At 44.3% G+C, this 20,810-nt stretch overlaps 1 protein-coding gene across 4 annotated transcripts in view; it reads left to right on the top strand.

Moving 5' to 3' along the window:
• FOXN3 (forkhead box N3) overlaps positions 1–20,810 on the top strand; it is a 399,108-nt gene that overhangs the window by 77,635 nt on the left and 300,663 nt on the right. For 2 of the 4 annotated variants that reach the window (XM_039535613.1, XM_039535610.1), the window contains exons 2-4: positions 7,081–7,201; positions 8,454–8,518; positions 10,493–11,812. The gene's annotated coding sequence lies outside the window, so the exon portion shown is untranslated. Of the gene's footprint in view, positions 1–6,635; positions 6,652–7,080; positions 7,202–8,453; positions 8,519–10,492; positions 11,813–20,810 lie in introns of those variants that run through there. The other 2 variants (XM_039535611.1, XM_039535614.1) reach the window with 2 other exon arrangements.

A 20,810-nucleotide genomic window follows, 5' to 3' on the forward strand; every position in this document is an offset into this window, starting at 1 on the left:
ATTGCAGCAAGGGGGGTTTAGGTTGGACATTAGGAAAAACTTCCTGTCAGGGTGATTAAGCACTGGAATAAATTGCCTAGGGAGGTTGTGGAATCTTCATCATTGGAGATTTTTTAAGAGCAGGTTAGATAAACACGTGCCAGGGATAGTCTAGATAATACTTAGTTCTGCCATGAGTGCAGGGGACTGGACTAGATGACCTCCTGAGGTCTGTTCCAGTCCTATGATTCTATGATTCCAAGAAAACTGTAGACATATCTGCACTGCTACAATGATCAACTCCCCCTCCCTACAACACACCTTTCAAGATCCATGGTTTCTACGCATGCCTATCACAACATGTGGTGTACCTCATCCCGTGCACTAAATGCCCCAATAAGGATGACACCAGACAATCACTACGTTCTCGAATGAACTCTTACAGGAAAATGATAAAAGACAAAACACCCTATCACCTGTGGGTGAACATTTTTTACAAAGCCATTTACTCTATATCTGACCTATCAGTCCTCATCCTGAAAGGAAATCTCCACAACACTTTCAAAAGATGAGCTGGGAGCTTAAATTGATAACTTTGCTAGACACTAAAAATCATGGACTGAACAGAGACACTGGATTTACGGCTTATTACAACTAATTGTAATCACTAACCCTCCTTTTGGTCCTATGACTACAGGGGTGTTGACAGGCCACTCCATCTTGAACGGTCCCTTAGAATATGTGCTAACTACTTATGCTAAACTATCTGTTTGATCTTGTCTTTAGCTGCGACACTCTTAGTACATTTCCCAGACGTAAAGAAGAGCTCTGTGTAGCTCGAAAGCTTGTCTCTCTCACCAACAGAAGTTGGTCCAATAAACATTATTACGTCACCCACCTTTTCTCTCTAATATCCTGGGACCAACATTGCTACAACAACACTTCATATTAAAGAGAATGACATGCCTCAAGATACTTTGTTTTAGAGTAGACCTGGAACATCCAAAAAAGACTGATTGAGATTCACAGTGCTGTCATAACAGAAAAGATGCCATTATGTTAAGTTACTGTTATGTTAGTAAAAACATTCTTTTAAAAAGGGAGTTGTACTCCAAAGAGTTAAATTTCAGAAGGATGTTTAGAGTTGCCACACATCTTACAGGACACCATGGAGTGCCACACTTCCTGTTGATTCTCAAAGACTTTCACATATGGCTCAAGGAGCTAGCTACATAGACTGAGACAAAGAACACCGCCAGCATAGATTACAGCAGCAGTGGAAGCAGTTGTGGCTCCAGGGGCGTGCCTGGGGGGTACTCTGCCGGTCGCCGCGAGGGCGGCAGGCAGGTTGCCTTTGGCGGCACGCCTGCGAAAGGTCCGCTGGTCCCGTGGCTTCGGTGGACCTCCCGCAGGCGTGCTGCTGAATCGGCGGAACCGGGGACCTCCCGCAGGCAAGCCGCCGAAGGCAGCCTGCCTGCTGTGCTTGGGGTGGCAAAATACCTAGAGCTGCCCCTGAGTGGAAGTAGTTTATTTTATAAATTTTTTCTTGCTGTTAGTTAAATGTTGTTCTAAAACCTGCTTCGGACACCAGTGAAGTATTCTAGTGTCAATTTTTTTTCACCATCACTAATAAGAACGTGACTTAGAAGAAAGGTGAACCTAGTTCCTTTAGGGACACCTAATGGCCTCGTCCTTAGCTTCAGAGGAACATTTCAACTTTTCTCCTTTTGAAAATCCTCTTCTACAAGCTAAATTGGAAAAGGCCCTGAGATGGATTTGGAGTTGCCTGTACTCATTTATGGATGAGTATGTCTATGTTGGTCTGGTTATTGTGATGTTTACGGTATGCATATAAGGAGTTTATTCAATAGCAGGATTGTCAGGAAATATACCTAGGAAGAGGGAGGTTAATCCAGATAAACCCTTCTCTGCAAACATTTGAGAGACAATACAACAGTTTTTTACTTTGATATCTGGGCTTGGCTCCCTGCTGGAGCTGCCTGATAGGTTTCCCCAAGAGGAACTCCAATTGTTGTGGGGAGGGGGAATCAAAGACCACACAGGGTTTAAAGAGAGACACTCCCTCAAGGAGAAAGCCTCATTCTTAAAAACTTCTCCATGTCTACACTTAACCTGCTACAGCAGCACAGCTGCAAGCGCTTTAGTGTAGTCACTCACTACAGTCGCTGTAGTTAATCCACCTCCCTCCCAGAGGCAGTAGCTAGATTGACCGAAGTATTCTTCCATTGGCCTAGCGCTGGCTACACCAGGCGTTAGGTCAGCCCTACAACACTCAGGGTTAACTTAACCTCTTAGTGTAGACCTGGCCTGAGAACCTAGAGCCTGCAAAGTGGAAGTCAGGAGGAAGTTAGACCTACTGGGTTCCCATCCGGAGGATGGTTAGATTCTATGTGAGACTGACATGCATATAGGTCGTCTGTTGTTTTAAAATCGTTTTTGTGCGCTGTTCCTATAGTTACATAAATAAACAATACTTTTGTTTTAGGAAGGCTTTGGTGGGTTGTTGTAATCCACTCGTCACAAGCTCGCACAGGGAAAAATCTCAGGTACCGAGCCCTGTCAGCCCTGCTGGGTAAGCGCAGTTGATACACAGGATGCTGTAGCCCAGGACCCTGTCTAAGTGGGAGAATTTCATGATTCCATCCAGGAAAGGTAAAGGCATGAGGATGCACTTAGAGAGGCGTCAGAGGTGCAGGTAGCCCTGTAAATATGACAACAATCCCAACACCTTTCTTCTGACTGAACCCTGGCATGTAACTCCAGGACTTTTATTACACATTTAGGCTGAAGCATTCATGTGATTCATATTTGTTACAAAAGACATCCCATTAAGTGCAAGCTGAAACAAAGTTAATGAGCCCTAATACTTGCAGGATAATTCAAAGTTTAAGGGCGATATTAACTAAAATAAAATAAGGAAGAATGAAAAAGATTCAGTTTCAATGTGCACTACAGAGCCTACATTTTATCCTCTTGGTTCATAAAATCAAATCTACTGCTCAAGTGACTCTTATACTGTTATTAGAACAGTACAAGAACACGTATACGTGCATAATTAAGTATCCCTTTGTCACCATAAAAGGAATGCCTGGGTTTCCATGGGGAAGTTGTGTGGGACTTGATTCATAAGCAGGGACGAGACAATGTGATTACCCTAATCTCCTTGTATGTTACTATTTTATGCATGTCCAAGGCTATTTCCTGTGTAATGGAATGAGTAGGTATACAGCACCATAACTGCGTCCCTACACAGAATGTGATCAGCATACATTAGGAAATAGATAGGTAATATTATAATAAGCTGAAACTGCCTGGGAGTGAGCAAATATTTAAACTGCTGAGCACTTGCCCTGTGAAAAACAGAAAATTAGATACCCTTTAAGGTATCTCAAGTCAGACATCCAAAAACTGAAGCACTATTCAAAATCACTAATCTCTTCTGAAAATTTAGCCCAATATATTTACACTTGTGTTCTATGTTTATGCTGTCTAATACAGATTAATTGGATAAAAGTCACTGATACCCCTTACCTCTTAAAAATATGTGATATAGCTTAAAGCATTAACATTTTTATCTTTCAGTTCAAGTGAATAAGCAAAACAGATTCTGGAAGCAAAATGGGTAAACGACCCACTACAGCAAAGCGATTAAATGCCATTTGTAGACGATAAATTAGCATTTGCATAGTAACTAATTTCATATCACAATTATTATTAATCACCTACGCACTTATGTGGCTCCCATGACCATAGTATCTGAACTGTGTGCTCTACATTGTTGCTGTAGCTGTGTTGACCCCAGGTTATTAGACAGACAAGGTGGGTGAGGTAAAAATATGAAGAGATTACCTCACCCACCTTGTCCCTCTGTGTGCATCAATGACATGTAAAAATCACAGTCTCTTCCCCAAGGAATTCAGTCTTGATTTATAACAATTTAAATGGAGGGTGGTTTGTATTGCCTTGTAGGGGACACTAGAGTTTGTAGGCTTGTTTGTAGAAGTGGGTCTTAATGAGAGACTTGAAGGAAGAGTGGATGAAGACAAGGTGGATTGGTAAGAAAAGGATGCCCAGGCTAAAAGAGTGAAATCCTGGCCCCACTGCAGTCCATGGGAGTTTGCCAAAGAGTGTCATTTTATTAAGCACTGATAGTATGCTTGGTGCCATATAAATACAGATAGCAAGCCAGCCTCCTGCCCCAAAGAGTTTACCATCTCAAAAACTAACACAGAAAGGCCAATACTCCAAAGACACTTGGAGACCCAGCACAAGGATTTACCTTCCAGAGAGTTTTTTCCCTTATTTTTTTCCCCTTTGCAATAGCAGGTCTCCCAGAAGAACTGGGTCTTTAGGGGGGATTTGAATGAGGAGCAGGGAAGGACTTGGCACATTGGGTAGTAGAAGCATAGGGGATGATATGGAAGGAGGCACAAAGGATGAGCATGAGGAGGAGTTAAAGGAGACAGTGAGGGTGGCATCAGTAAAGGAGCAAAAGGTGAGAGTGGGGAAATGTAAGATGTAGGTTGGATAAAATGTAGGTTGGAGCTGAATTTTGAAGGGACTTCTAAGTGAGGAGAGAAGTTTGACTTCAGTGGGGCCAGGATTTTGCCCTTCGTGTGGGATTCCTACAGACTTCAGTGGGATTTCCATACATGTAAGGCTTGCCAACTCAGGGCCACATTTGAAAAACAGTTAACAGTCCTAACATAATTATTAATTTGTATTAGAGAGGTGCCCCGTGGCCCCAGTTGGCTGCTTAGCTGCCTTGAAACCTAGGGCCAGATTCTTGGCTGGTATGGATGTAGTGCCGCCAGGGCTGGCTCTAAGCATCAGTGTTCCAAGCAAGTGCTTGGGGCGGCCCTTCTCAAGGGGCGGCACTCCAGGGTTGGGGTTTTTTTTGCTTCGGCGGCGGCACTTTAAACCTTCCTCAGGAAATTCCAATTTTGTGTTAACATTCATATGAACTGAATCCATCCTACACTATGAAGAGATAAGAGTCAAAGGGTCAAGGGACAGTCAGGACCATTTGCACAGAGGCTCTGTGGTCAAAGATGTAGCCATGACCAGAGCAGGGGCTGGTGTGTGAGTGTGCTTTAGGTCAACAACTTTACAAGTGAAGGGAGAAAGCTACTCACTTAGACTTACACTGACTTCTCAAAGTTCTTCAGCATGGAGCAAGGAAATCAGAAGGAAATAGAACAGTTCTTCCCTGCCCTCAATGTAAAACATGGCCATTTTTATAAAAGTAGCTAATAATAATAACGATTTTTTCCAAATCTTTTTATCCAAACTTTCTAATTATCACTTACTAACTTGAAAAGGAGGCAGGATCCTGACACCAGAACTGTATTGTTGTGGTGCTCTTGCACCAAGGTGTGTAGAGGTTTTTTTGTAGTTGCAGCAACTAGATTTTTTCCTCCAACTAAGCGGTGGCATTTGGGAAGCTGGGGCCAAAAACTGTCAGGATTTGGCAGGATCCAGCTTTTATCCATATCCTTGTACCCAGACTTAGCGTCAGGGAAATAACAGTCCCCTTGCCAAAATAAATAAATAAATAAATCCTCACCCCTCTCCCCCACCCCAAATCTGTGATTCACACACAATAGCATAGTAAATCTGAATGATGATACAGCCAGATTTATTCCTACTGTCCCTTCTGTTGTAGCTCTGGAGGGCAAACTGAAGAAAGGTAAAGTTACAATTAATAATTAAATGCCCATTTCAGGTCTTTGCAGTCACTTGGAGGCAATGATGCCCATCTGTGCGCCCATTAACTCTGCCCAGAGCTATTTTCTAGTTAACCATGTGTAGTGTGGACCAGGGTTTCTCAACCCATGGGTCGGGACCCAAAATTGGGTCACCAGAATGTTTCAAAGGGTTGTGTGGCAGCTCCTGTGGCGTCCCAGCGCCACTCAGGTTTGACCCAGTTGTCATGACAACAGGAGTCCAGGTAGGCCAAATTTGAGTGAGTGGCACTGCAGCCACATGAACGAGGTCACAACTCCATTCACACAAATTTGGTCAAGGCAGGGGGGCGAGGCCAAATCTGAGCAGCACTAAGACCCCGGCGGTTGGAATGCCAGGAGCGGAGAGCCACACGCAGCCAACCCCACAGCACAGAAGCTGTAGGAACCGCCACAGTGGGGTGAGTGCCAGGCAGGACCCAACCTCCCCACCCCAAAACCACCACAGGGCCTCCACCCCCAGACTAATCACTGGGTCGCAACAGGCCATAACCATTTACAAATGGGTCCTGAGCCCAGAAAGGTTGAGAACCACTGGCATAGACAGTACTCACAATTGTGGTGTCCGACCCCCAGTCAGACAGACTTCTTTACTGGAACAGAGCAGGTCCTTGAATTGCTCAAACCCTGATCTTCTCTTGAAGTCTGATGCAAGGGTGGCCCAAAAAATGAGGCAGTCAGGCCTCTCCTGCTGGATAGTGAAATCTGGGGTGGGATGCCCTCTCTTCTCTCCTCTCCTCTGTCTGAACTTGGGCAGGCTGGCTCACCTCTCCTCCCGCTGGTTGCTGTTCTCAGCTGGTGATTGCTTGGAAGTTAGGACTGGCTTTTCTTTTAGCCAGATGCCTGCGTAGCTGAGATCTTTGGGGACAGCTAGCTCTGTGTGTGTGTACGTGGAGCTTCAGGTCAGGTGAGATTGCCTTGCTGAGAAGCAAAATTGAGTTTCGTTGTATTCTGCCCTGGGAGAGCATGTGAGGGGTGTGTCCCCTTCTGCTGCTGGGAGCTGACTCCCTTACCTTCCCATAGATGATGTGCTGGTTTGGCCGAGGTGCACATGTCTGGGCATTCCCAGCTTTGTGCAGGCTAATATGGGTGTCGCTTGGGTGGCCAGTCTCCCGGTAGGTCGTTCAGTCAGGCCTTTAGTCTGGTGACTCTTCGTCTCCTTCTCTGCCTCAGCACCAGTGGCAGCCTGGATCTCAAGCACCCAGGTTAGGCAGTTTCAGTTGCAAAGCTGCTACCTCATTGCAGCTGCCTGTGTGATATGGGAGCTGCTTCTCACTAGCCCCAAAATGACAAGGGGCTTTTGCCAATTAATATTACTTTATTATTTATATTACAGTACAGCCTAGAGACCCCAGTCAAGGATCTGGCCTGCATTGTATTTTACATGCATGAAATTAAAAAGAAACAGTGGCTTCCCCAAAAAGCTTACATCTCAGCACATCTCAGGGGGACAACAGGTGAGTACAACAAGCAAACGGGGAAAGGTAGCACAAAGTAACAGTGAAACAATCATGTTTATAAAATAAGCAGCAGATGGAGGGAGGGAGCCAAGGCTGAAGCTTGGTTGGGCAGACCTTGCAATCAGAGAGGAGATCAAAAGCTTTTGACATTCCCACATCTCACATGACATTTTCCTAAGAAAACTAGGAAAACGTGAAATGGATCTGGAGGTTATAGTGGATTTCAAATTGAATGTGTCAACAATGTGATACAATTGCGAAAAAGGCTAATATCATTCTGGGGTGTATTAACAGGACTGTCGTATGTAAGACATGGCAAGTGATTGTCCCACTCTACTTGGCTCTGGTGAGGCTTCAGCTGGAGTACTGTGTCCACTTCTGGATGCCACACTTTAGGAAAACTGTGAATAAATTGGAGGGAATCCAGAGGAGAGCAACAAAAATGACAAAAGGTCTAGAAAACCTGACCGATGAGGAAAGATTAAAAAAACCTGAGCATGTTTAGTCTTGAGAAAAGAAGATTGAGGGGGGACTTATAAGTCTTCAATTATGTTAAGGACTGTTATAAAGAGGATGGTGTCCTTCCTGCTCACTAAAGGAGGGACAAGAAGTAATTGGCTTAGACTGTAGCAAGGGAGATTTAGATTAGATATTAGGCAAAACGTTCTAACTATAAGAGCTCTGGAATAGGTTTCCAAGGGAGGCTGAGGAATCCCCATCATTGGAGCTTTTGAAGAACAGATTGGACAAACACCTGCCAGGGAAGGTCTAGGCTTACTTACCTCAGCGCAGGGGTCTGGACTAGATGGCTCCTCGAGGTCCCTTCTAGCCCTACATTCTATGTTTCTATGAATCAAGAGAGTGGAGACAGTCAATGACTGAGACAATGGAGGAGAGGCAAGAGAGGGCAGGGAGGAGGGGTCTTATGGCGGAGGAGAAGTCATGGAGCTTGAGAGGCTGGAAGTCCTGGAAGGAATAGATAGTGGGGGAAGGAAGAGGAGCAGGTGAGCAATGTTGAAGTAGACAAGGTGGGGGTCAGACAGGGAATTCAGAATTGGGAGTTAGTGGGTGAGCTGGTCCAGGGTTGCAGGTTAACAAAATTGGGGAGGGCCCAGGAGTCAGGGGAGTCAGCTTGGAACCTCTTCTGAGCAAAGTTCTGAATTATACAATTTCCTCCCTTTATAAGACCCTTGAGAGTATGGAAAAGGTTCATTTTTGCTCCCTTGAAGAGAAAGTTTCTGTGTTTCAGCAGGGGTCTGCTATGAGCAGAGGAGCAGAGCACAAACAGAAAAAGGTCCTGATTCTTGTTTGCAGGTCAGTGACTGTACAAAGTACAACAAATCTAATCTATATAACATTCAGAAACGCACTTTTCTGTTTGTTTTCCTCTGTGGTTGGAGGGTTTCTCTGTGTGTCAGCACAGTCACTGATATGTTACAAACCTATCATTGGAGGTGGGGGTGGAGGGGATGCTATTTCCCACATTCTCTTATAATAACTATGCTCCTTCCTGTGCCATCACACGAGCTCTGGCCTCTAGAAGACACCTGTGGGAGGGAGGGGAGGACTTAACAGGCAAGATATTAGAGCCCCAGGATGTATTTTCTATATACACTCTGCAAATCAGAATGTGGGGGGATGATGATTATTCCTCCCAGCCACACCCCCAGCCTGCCCACTCCATAGCAATCTGCCTTATCTCTGCCCCCCAACCTTGAAAGTTTTGCTGAGGAATAGAGGGAATAGTGTCATAGAGGTGCCTGATTCCTTCCATTCTGTATCAGAAGTGAGATCTATATGTGGTAGGTCCCTTTTGCATAAGGACAATCTGGGCTAGGACTTAATACAGGGATCTCAAACTCAAATCACCATGAGGGCCACATGAGGACTAGTACATTGGCCCAAGGGCCGCGTCACTGACACCTTTTCATATAATGATACAAAAGCCCCCACTCTGCCCCCGGCCCTGCCCTCACTCCACCCCTTCCATGAGGCCCCTCTCCTGCCCCGCCTCTTCCCACCCCTTCCCCAAAGTCCCCACCCCAAGTCCTCCCCCTCCCTGCCCCTATTCCAACCCCTTCCCCAAATCCCCACCCCAGTCCTGCCTCTTCTCTGCCTCCTCCCCTGAGTGTGCGGCTCCCCACTCCTCCCCACTTCTCCTGGAAAGTGCTGCCAACCAGCTCTTTGGTGGCGGGAAGCGCCTGGAGGTAGGCAGAGGAGCAGGGACGCGGCACGCTGGGGAGGAGGAAGTGTGGCGGGTGAAGGGAGCTTGGCGGCTGCAGGAAATAACTCCGGGACGGCGGAGAGCTTGACGAGCCACAGCAAATAACTCCACGGGCTGCGTGTTTGAGACTCCTGACTTAATACAACCCCCTTTTATTTTACCACCACCTACATTTTGGGCCTATGATCTGACAGTGCCCCATTATGACCGTGGGAGAGAGTTACTGAGGAAGCTCTGGAAGACTGGTGCCATGTGCATCTCTCAACATCACCACACAGTCCTACTGAGCAATTTTGCTTTGGGTTAGTGAAAAAAATCTAACTTTTTGTAATGGTTTAAGATAATTAATTAGGTAGGTGGTTCGAGGGAGATAGCGTGGTCTGATGGCCCAGGCTCTGGGTTGACAGACAGACCTGGCATCTATTCCCAGGTCTGCCACCAGCATATTGGGTGTCCTTGGCTGAGCCACTTATAACCTTGCCGTGCCTCAGGCTCCCCATACATAAAGTTAGAATAACACTGCTTCGCCACCAGTGAAGTATTGTAAACTAAGGATGAAGAATGCTGTATACGTGCTCCGCAGTATTGCTCTTTTTTATTAATATTATTTGTGATAGAACAGCCTTGTATTGTTTTGGAAACTTTAAACGGTTAGGCCAGGGTTAGCCAGGATTAACGTTCTCTGTTGATCACTGTTCATTTCATACCCTTCCCTTCCCTATAAGCCTCCTTTGTCCACCTGTCATGTCCTGTCTGGCACCTAAACAGGGTAAGGGCAGTCTTCTCTGTTATATGTCTGTACAGCATCTAGCATAGTGGGACTTGGGTCCTTGATTGGGGTTCCTCGGGGCTACCAGACAATGCCAGTAAATAAATAATTATAACAGTTTTAGTTCTTTATGCCTTTGGTTTTTAAAAATAGACATAACCTAAACACAACTGCACTAGAGAGCATTTACTGGGCAAAATGATGGTGAAAGCTGCACACTTCATGAACTGGGAACAAGGACTGTTCAGCAGCGAGTCAGAACTATCTTTTGAGTATCCCCTTTATTTTTGGACAGAGGGTATACAGCACTCAGGACACTCACAAGCTGCGGGATTCAGGAACTAACACAGACTGACTGAGACTGCAGTGGAAAAGGAACTGAGAACTCTTGGGAAGCTGGGAACTAAAACAACAGGGGCTGTTTTGTGTCATGACTTGGCTTCAGGGAATTAAGAACAGATCCTGTCTTGAGATACAGAATGGAATTGTTGGAACTGTATGTATTTCAACCTGGAGAGATTACATTATCTGTACGAGACCTGGTGAATTTGAATGAGACTTTATAATCTAAACTTTGTGCTTTCAACTAGTTATTAAAATTCAAATGTAAGATGTAGTATTCCTTAGTGAGAGGAAGAAGGCACATTTGCAGAGGCCCAGTTGCTGCTGCTCCCTGGCCACCAATCTCCCCCATAGAAACACAGCTCCTTCACTTCAGGGCCACACTCCCATTGGTTTCCTACTCATTCTTGGGACAACAACCCCTTTGGAGTGGAGGCTTGAGTGTGCAGACCGGGAGCCTGTTCAAGATAATGCTGGCACTGTTAGCATTATCTTATATGGGAAAATCTCTCGGATGTGGTACAGAAAGTCTCTCTGTATCCCTGGCCCTCTACTCTTAGCCCTGACCGCCCTCTCCCACCCTCAAATTCAGAATTCCACACATATGGATGTGACACATAGGAGCTGCTATGGGATTGTGGGGCAAGGATACCAGAATTTGATTCTGTTTTTGTAATGGGTGAATAGCAGACATGGGCCCAAGCTGCAAAATTCAGATCTGGCTCCAGGTTCCTATTTTGAACCTTCTATAAAGTTTTCCTAGGTTCAAATTCCAGATTGTGTTTTGGCTTATTAGACAGGAGTCAGCAATAAAATTCAGATCTGGATTTAGATTTGGGTTCACACTCCAGCCTCTTCCTCAAAGTCTGGGCTATTCACACTCAGATCAGGTCCATCCCTGACATAATTTTTAATGTTACAGAAGACATAAAGCAGGAAGTGTTTATGTGACAGTGTTCCCCACTGGGTGCTTGCAAGTGAGTCAGAACAATAAACATGATCTTTATTCTGCAATACAGTTTGTGGGACTCTCTATTAGAGATGAGCACTAGGACCCAGCAGAAAGTTTCCTTATTTCTGTGCTTTTAGCAGTACCTCTGACACAAGGATAGCTCAGTGAGCATGGAGTCTGGGTTATGGCTGCATTCTGTCTATAGGGATCATTCCAAATATTGAACAAAACCAGAATGGAAGGATTAACTGTGAGAATATAACATACCTGCAACAGCAACTAATGCAGAAGGAAGCAAGAGCAAAAAACAAAGATTAAAAGGTAACTAAAATGGTTCTCATTTCCTGTCTTTTAATCTTTGGCTCAGTGTTTAGTATTGTCATTAGAAGCCTATAAATGTTCAGGCAGCTGCATTGGTGCACACTTGGATTTTTAGGTTTTGTTCCTCCTCCCCGGAAAAAAAATTCCATCTGCTTCTAAATGGATATACTGCATGCAGCTTAAACTGTAAAAGGATGCAGGATGGACAGTAACCTCATCCAAATTAGTTTAGTTCCAAAAGTAAGTTCATATAAAAACAAACAAACAAAAACTTTCTGCAGGCATTTAGTTGCTAAACCTTTTTGCTTCATTTGTTGTGGAAAAGCAGAACTTGCTTGATCTGATCAGGTAATAGATGTGTGTTTGTTAATAGCTTTCTAAGCTACATTGAGAATTAGTTATGAATGACCAAAAATGTTCAAGGGCCTGATCCCAGGCAGTCTTTATTCAGGCAAAGCTCCCATTCACTTCAAGGACTTACAGGACGGGGTCCTCCTAATTTTGCAGTTGTGCTCATTTTGGTAGTTAACATTACTGATGGTCACTCAGCTCTGTTGTTTTAACCAAATTTTCAGATCTGTGGTTTCAATTTAGATCAAGCTTCAGATCAATCAGCTATTCTGAATTTTTTTTTTTTTTTAGATTTAGAGATTAATAATATTTGGGGGGAAACTGCCAGAGCTGCTAAGAATTTTCTCCACTTTTTGCTCATAATACAGAAAGATATTGTTTGAAAATAAAGCCTTTTACCCAAGCAACTCTAGTGCCAAATCCTACAAAGCTGCTGAGCATCTCTGCTGAGTACCTTCCCCTGACTTCAGTGGGGTTTAATGGCACTGAGCACATCACAGGATTGGACCCTTAAATTGCAGGGTGTTTTGTTTCATTTTAGTGTTAATAGGCTGAGTGTTGGTAGTTCTCAAACACAAGCTGTGCTTTGGGAAAGACATCTGAGAGCTGTTGGGATGGATGATGATAATAATTTAAAAATGCATCAAATTTGAAAGGAATAGGCTATTGCCAGCCTCCATATGGAGATTGTCATAGCCAGTGTGCTTCCAGTTCATTGACACAAACAGTCATTTCACTAATCTTAGGCAGACACCCTGTTATATTTCTTTTGTTCCTGTGTTTCACAGATTTTTAGATCACTGTTTTATAGAGAAGCCCAGTTCATGGTTTACAGTTTGTATATTTGTTTTATACACACACACATACGCACACAATGATTCATCAGTTGTTAAGAGTGATTTGTCAAAGCTATTCAGAAAGGTGTTTTCTTATTTTCTGATTAGCTTCCCCTTGCCTGCCTTTCTGCAATATTGATTTCTAAAAACTTAGTTGGACTTTTTCTTGGGTTTATTTCTTCAAAAAAATATATGTGATTACTTCCTGCATAAATAAGCCTCCCACCTCCCCCCCTCTCTGCCCAACATAATTGTTAGACTGTGGTCAGCTTTTGTTCTGCATTATCAAAATATTTCTGTAAAATTCTGTTGTTACTGCAGTATTGTGGTATACACAATTCAGTTGACTGAAACTTTAATTGCAGCAAACAGTGCTATACTGTAGTATCATTTATGTCACACCAGACCTTTTCTTGGGTGGGTAGTGGGTAACTGGATTTCTTAATGAAATGATTACATTAGAATTTTTCATGCACAAAATATTTACACTGTGAGAGGGTAAATCAAAAGTAAAAATGAATAAACAATTAAGATGAGTTTGTGCAGTATTAAAAAATCATGGCAAGGCAACTGTTAGGAGCACAATGAATTCGGCAGCAAAACCCTTGTTTTTCTTTCAGTATCTCATGCAGTAGCCAGCAAACTCTGTAAAGTGTGATCTCTTTACAACTGAAAATATAAGGCCTTCTAACGTTTGCAGCCTAAGCATTACGTGTCATTAAAGTAGCTCTCTTGTAAAAGAGGGACTGTCTCAGGAGCTGTAAAATCTATAAACACTTTTCTGATTGGCTTAAAAATTTGGACACAGGAAGTGGATGGTATCTAATAACAGACAAGTGGAGACATTGTTGTCATGGAAACTGGGAAGACTACCCCCCATTTATTTAAAAAAAAAAAAAAAAAAAAAAGCCTGCATGTCATCAGAAATGCCTGCAGAACATGTTGGCTTCTGCTGCCTTTCCCACAGCATCTGTTGAAACCTGAGAATGTGCCTGTCAAATCAAGGTCATTTTACAACAAAAACTGCACTGTCTTCCATATTTCATATTTATATTTCAGTTCAGATTTTTGAAAGAACAAAGAGTTAAGGGAATCAACCTGCAGTCCTTACTCAGGCAAAACTCCCACTGATTTAAGGAAAACTAGCTGACTGCCTGAGCAAGGCCTGAGGTATAGGACCCAGAAGATGTTTCTGCTGAAGTTTCAGATTCCATACTGTGAAAAAGCTTAGCTGAGAGGGGCTGAGAAAAAAAGTATGTGGGTGACTATTATTTTAACTTGCTACTGGGCCAAATTAATTCCTTGTGTAGCGCCTGTGGCTTCCAGAGGCGTTATAACAGATTGATTAGGCCCATTTTATAGGTGCTGAAACTAAGGGTGCAGTGGATTCCATTATATACAAGGCTTATAGTTTGGTTCAATGGCTCTCAGCACCTCCACTATAAAAACTGTTCCAGCACCCCTGTTTGTCATCATTAATTACCAAAATATGTTAAAAGTTTATTTAAATTTGAATGTCACATCTCTCCTTCATATCTTGGGGAAAAAATCTTGAATGAGTAAGTGTCAACTGTTAATGTTAAATAATAGTTTCTATTGGAGCCTCTGTTTGCATCAGGAACACAGTGAAGGTAACAACTGAGACATGAAAGAAAAACATACTGCATGAGAAAATAAAGACTGTTAATAAACAGCTACAATTATTATTATGGTTAATTAAAATTTTACTTTGCTGGACTTTTGAAAAGTTTCTTGTGTCTCAGAGGGAAGAGCCATTTTGCTTTTAAAAGCTTAACTGGAATCTTTCACAGTAAACTCACAAGAAAGATTTTTGGGAGGGGTTGATTCCCCCCGCGACCTTGGGTAGCTGATACTGATCTCAAATGTTTCCGACAGAAGAACATCTCTGAGTATTTATTACATTTGCTCCAAAGCATTTAATTTTGGTGTTCCCTTAGATCCTCATTTAGCAGTGTTATCCTTATCAAATGTTTAGTGTAAAACACTTGAATGCTTCACCCTCAATATAAATCATCAGTTTTGAAAGCTACTACAATGACTAGTCTGATCTTTGTTTTCTCTTTACTTGCATATTTCATCAGTTTTTAAGGAAAACTAGCTGACTGCTGAGCAATTCTTATAGCTTTAGGGCCAGATCTGAGTTGATAATGAGCTGAAGGTGCTCAGAATCTTGCAGGAGCCGCTCTGCACCTTCCAGGACCAGACCCTTACTTTCTGAAAAACAAAGGACTGACTCATTTACATTAAGGCCAGAGCAGTGCATTAAATCAATGCAAGTGTAATGTACTCCCACTTGAACACCCCTTCATGCTGCCAGAGGGGTTTACAATGGCCTGAGCGCAAATAAGAGTCGGCCTCCGAGAGTTCTAGAACTGAAGCATGTCAGCTTATCATGAAAACATTGGTTCATGTACACTTTAGAAAAGTCTTTGAGATTTGGATAATTGCATAATTTTATCCAGCTCATAATTAATTAGTCAGATGTTGCTTTTAATTGAGTGGAACTTAAATGAAGAATGTGAGGCTTAATGGCAAAAGTGTTCTCTCTTCTAGCAAAGAATTTCCTGTTGTCAGGAGCTTTCTTATCTGTAGGAACGTTCATTGGCAGGAAATATGTCAGTTACTTGTTTTTACAAACTGAAGGAAATGAACTGGATTAGTTAGTTGCTTTCTCGATTCAGCCTTCATTCTTCATGGTCCCTGATGTTTGTGTAACAGTATTTATCTCTGATCAGTTTAGTTTGTAAAAGTTTTATTACACCAAACTCTTATCAGTACTCTTTGACATGTGAATTGCAAGATACAATGGGAAGCAAAATTGTATTTGGTTTTGTCAATCCACATTTCCTCCACCCTACCCCCTTTTTCAAAGTGGACTGTAAAACTGAATGTATAAATTGCCTGTTTGCACGCAGAAGTGGTATTTGCATGTGCAAATTTGGTAACTAATTTCCTGTATAGTCAGTTTGCATGCACAGATTTTTTCCCCCTCATATAAAGGCCAATTTCTGAGGGCATAAAGTTGTAGATGAATTATTTTATTCATTGTCCTTTTCATTTCTAATCCACTTTTCACTCAGGGATCACCAAACACTTTACAAACATGAATACTCACAACACATGTGAGGCAGGGAGATATTATCTCCATTGTGTAGATAAGGAAACTGAGGCACAAAGTGGTCAAATGACTTGTCCAAGGTTACAAAGCAAGTGAGTGGCAGAGCTAGGAAGAGAACTCAGATTAAGTCTCAGGTTAAGGTGTCCACCTCCCAGTGTTGGCTCTACTGCCATCCATAAACCCTGGAAGCACCAAGTGATTTTAGGTGCCTACATTTTTGCAGGCAAACTTCCCTAGGCCTCTATGTTACAGCCTCTGGCATGCGCACTGTTTCCTCACTCTAAGCATCCAGACACCTAGCTCCTGCCTAAGCTCCAGAGCAATTCACAAACCAGGCAAAGATAGGCATTTAGCTTCCTAAGTTGTCTCTGGGTCCAGATCTGGTAGGTATGCTCAGAGGCCATCTACCAGCTGGGGTCCCATTCAAAATCTGGATGGAGGAGATGGTGGCTACTTTTAGCATGCTGGTTATAACACTTACCTGAGATGTGGAAGACAAGTTCAATTCCCCTTTCTCTTCCAGAGAGGGAAGAAAGGATTTGAACAGCTGTTTCCTACCCCTTACAGAATAGTGCTCTGATGACTGAGCTATGGGACAATCAGAGGCCTGGTCTACACTAAAAAGTTAGGTCAAAGGAAGCTGACTTAAGTCGACCTGTTAATGTATGTGTCTACACTACTGGGTCCTTTACACTGACCTAAATTGCCTCTAATGTCGACTTCTGTAATCCACCTCTGCCAGAGGCGTAGCGTTTAATTCAATTTTCATGGATTGACTGCGAGGTAGTGCAGATGCAGTGTTGTGTAATTTGACTTAATTGGCCTCCAGGTGGTGTCCCACAATGCTCATCTGTGACCGCTCTGGAGATCATTCTCAACTCTCAACAAGCCAGGTACACAGGAAACAGCCCCTCCCTTGCTATTTTTGATTTTCCATTTCCTGTTTGATCAGCACTGGGAGCATGCCAGCTTGAGCACAGCTGATCATGGAGACTACATGCCCCAAACGCGCTCCAGCCTGGTCTGCACAGGACATGGTGGATCTCATCACTGTGTGGGGAGAAGAGTCTGTGCAGGCAGAGCTCTGATCCAGCAGAAGAAAGGCTGACATCTATGCAAAGATCGCTCGTGGAATGGGGGAGAAGGCCTACACGAGGGACACGCAGCAGTGCCCTGTGAAAATAAAAGAACTTTGCCAAGCATACCAGAAGGCAAGGGCGGTGAACAGTCGTTCTGGTGCTGAACCCCACACCTGCCAGTTCTACAACGAACTGCATGCGATTCTCGGGGGTGACCCTGCCTGTTACCCGAAATTGGGTCAGCTAGTAAGCTTAGGGAGGACTAATGACCCACCAGAGTTTGGCAGAAAGCAGTACATTTATTCTACTGTTAGCTAAGCTCAAAAGAAGGGGGGAGGGAAGGGTCACACTCATACTCACAAGCTCACGCTCCCAGGACAGGCACAGCACTGGAGATGTCAGGATCCTTCAAGGTAAGTGTCCCACTGCGCAGTGATGGATGTTGCGATTATGCCAAGTCTTTCCGAGGCACGATGGAATGCAATGTGGTGAACCACTGGCCAGGCGGTCCGGGCGAAGGGCCTTCACGGCGTGTGAGTGCTGCCTAATCAGAGTGTCATGGCCTGCGACTAGAGATGACTTGGCCGCATCTGGTTGGTCACACTCCACCTCGGGCAGTGTCTATGCAGTGTCCATGCGTTGGGTGTGTGAGCACTACCTAATTATAGTCCCAGACACCTTGTCTACCTGGGAGCTCTTCTGATCTTCCAGCTGTTCAAGCAGCCCATTCATTCCACAAGCATTCCAGGAGGGAGGGGGAGAGGGAAAGCCACTTCACAGGTATTCAAAGAGAGAGAGGAGACAAAAGGGGGTGGGAGGGAAATGTAACAGACCTTTTGAACACACAGGTTATACAGATCACTGCTGCTCCTAAACATTATGAGCACCCCCACAAGCACCTCACAGGTGTGTGAGTCTAGGGACAACAAGGAGGATGATATGGTGGATGAGGAAGAGGAAGAGAAGGAGAATGGGAGACAGGTGAGCAGTGGATCCATTCTCCCCAAGAGCCAGGAAATATTTTTTTTTAAAGTGGCTGATAGGGGACTGGGGCCCCACATGAGAGATTGCGCAATTTGGGAGTGAAAATGTTCTCCCCACCCCATTTGTGCTATGGGGAAGGGCCATTGTTCAACTACCTTTGCTCCCAAGATGAGCCTGCCATAAACTTCATTAAAAGTGCGGTCACCCATGACCCGGGCGGGCCTACTCACCATGGCTGGAGCAGCAAAACACAGTGAACGGTTACAGATTCTGATTATGTTATGGCTTGCACCTAGTATAAAAAGGGTTTGGGTGTTTTTTTTTATGAAAACGGCCTTGCTATGGGAACATTTTATTCATGTGCAATGGCTCCTTTATTTTTTCGCATGACTGACAGCTGGAAGTGTGTCCATCGGCATGTCATCAACACCTGAAAGCAGACTTTCACTGATTGGAAGAAGGAGAAAGAGAACCCTGGAGGCCATGTTCACCGAGATAATGAACACCTCCAGGACAGCTGACACAGAGCTGAGAGCATGGAGGATTTCACTGTCCGAGAAGTTAGACATGGACATGGAGAGCAGGAAAGCTTCCAATAAGCAAGAACGTGCGGCGCAGGATGACATGCTTCAGATTATGAGGGACCAAGCAGACATGTTGAGATGTCTGGTTGAACTGCAAGAACAGAAGCAGGAGGGTAGAGTTCCTCTGCAGACTCTGATGGACAGCCAGCCAGCATCGCCTGGTGCAGAATCACCCTCCCCGAAGTGTTCCATGAGATGTGAGTGAAAAGTCCATTATCCCTTTCACTTAACACAGTGGGAGGGTACAAGGAACAGAAGGTGCCCATTCACAGACCTTTGATGGTCTGGAATGCAGTGTTATACAGCTGAAAATGTTTCTCCCGTTCCAACTTTACAACCCCTTTTCCCCAAGGTTACCTTTTTGTTTTCCTGCTCTCCCTCTTTACTTACGTTTGTTAAATAAAGTAAATGGATTTGAGAAATAAATGTTCTTTATTGAGTAGAAGCAGTGGGCTTGGGCGGGGGGTTGGCTTTACAGGGACAGTGATACAAGTCAGGTGAAGGTTTGGGAAAGCACAATACAGACAAGCAGCTCACATTACTATGACTCATTACTGAAATGGCTTTTCTAAGTCTCACGGATATACAGCGCACCTTGCAGTGCTCTTCTTATTGCCCTGGTATCTGGATGCTCAAAAATGGCTGCCATGTGATCTCTCTCAACTGCCCACTCCTGTGGAAAATTTCCCCCCTTTTTTTCACAGATATTATGGAGCACACAGCAGGCAGCTATACCCATGGGGATGTTCTCTTCACTAAGGTCCAGCTTTGTTAGTAAACTTCTCCAGCACCCGTTCAAACAACCAAAGGCACATTCAACCTTGCTCTGCACTTGCTGAGCCTATAGTTGAAATATTCCTTACTGCTGACCAGATGGCCGATGTATGGCTTCATGAACCATGGGACCAAGGGGTGGGCTGGGTCCCCCAGAATAACTATAGTCATCTCAATGTCATTAATGTTCATTTTGTGGTCTGGAAAGAAAGTCCCAGATTGCAGCTTTTTTAACAGACCTGAGTGCCTAAAGATGTGTGTGTCATGAACCTTTCCCGACCATCCTACACTGATGTCAGTGACCCCCCCACCCCTGATCCATCAGCACTTGCAACACCATTGAAAAGTATCTGTTTCGGTTTATGTACTCTTTGGCAAGGTGGTCTGGTGCCAAGAGGGGATATGTGTGCCATCTATCACCCCACTGCAATTAGGGAACCCCATCGTGGCAATATCATTCACTATGTCCTGCACATTCCCCAGACTCACTACCCTTCGTAGCAGAAGTCGATTAATGGCCCTGCACACTTGGAGCCCAGCATCTCCAACGGTTGATTTACATAATCCAAATTGATTCCCCATTGACCAGTAACTGTCTGGCATTACAAGCTTCCAAATAGCAATCGCCATTCGCATCTCCACTGTCAGAGCAGTTCTCATTTTTGAGTTGCTGAACTGCAGGGCAGGGGAAAGCTCTGTACACAGTTCCTGGAAGGTGGCCTTCTGCATTTGAAAGTTCTGCAGCCACAGCTTGTCATCCCATACCCGCAAAATGATGCGGTCCCACCAGTCAGTGCTTGTTTCACGGGACCAGAAACAGTGCTCAATAGAGTGCAGCTGCTCTGTGACTGCCAGCAGCAACTGTGAATTGTTTTTTTCAGTGGCTTGTAGCAGGGCTGCTTTCAGGACATCGCTATATTCTGTGCAGTAAATCCTACTTCGGCTCCGGAAATACTGCAGGAGAAGGCGCAAGAGTGCACAACTAAGCGGGCTCCATGCTTCTGGGGTTATGATGTACAGGCGGCGGTTTTAAGTGAAAACCACTCAATTGTTTCCTGTTAATATGAGGGAGGGAGCACAGTGCATCATGGGATGCCGACGCAATGTTCCCATTCTCCCCTGCGACAATGTTTTGGTCCCATGAGGCATTGCACAAACTTCCCAAAACACACTGTGGCAAGTTGCACTTTGGGATAGCTATCCATGATGCACTGCTTTGTGCATCGATGCAGGCACTGCTAGTGAGGACAC

The sequence above is a fragment of the Mauremys reevesii genome, linkage group 4 (assembly GCF_016161935.1).
Source record: "Mauremys reevesii isolate NIE-2019 linkage group 4, ASM1616193v1, whole genome shotgun sequence".
NCBI classification, from domain to species: Eukaryota; Metazoa; Chordata; order Testudines; family Geoemydidae; genus Mauremys; species Mauremys reevesii.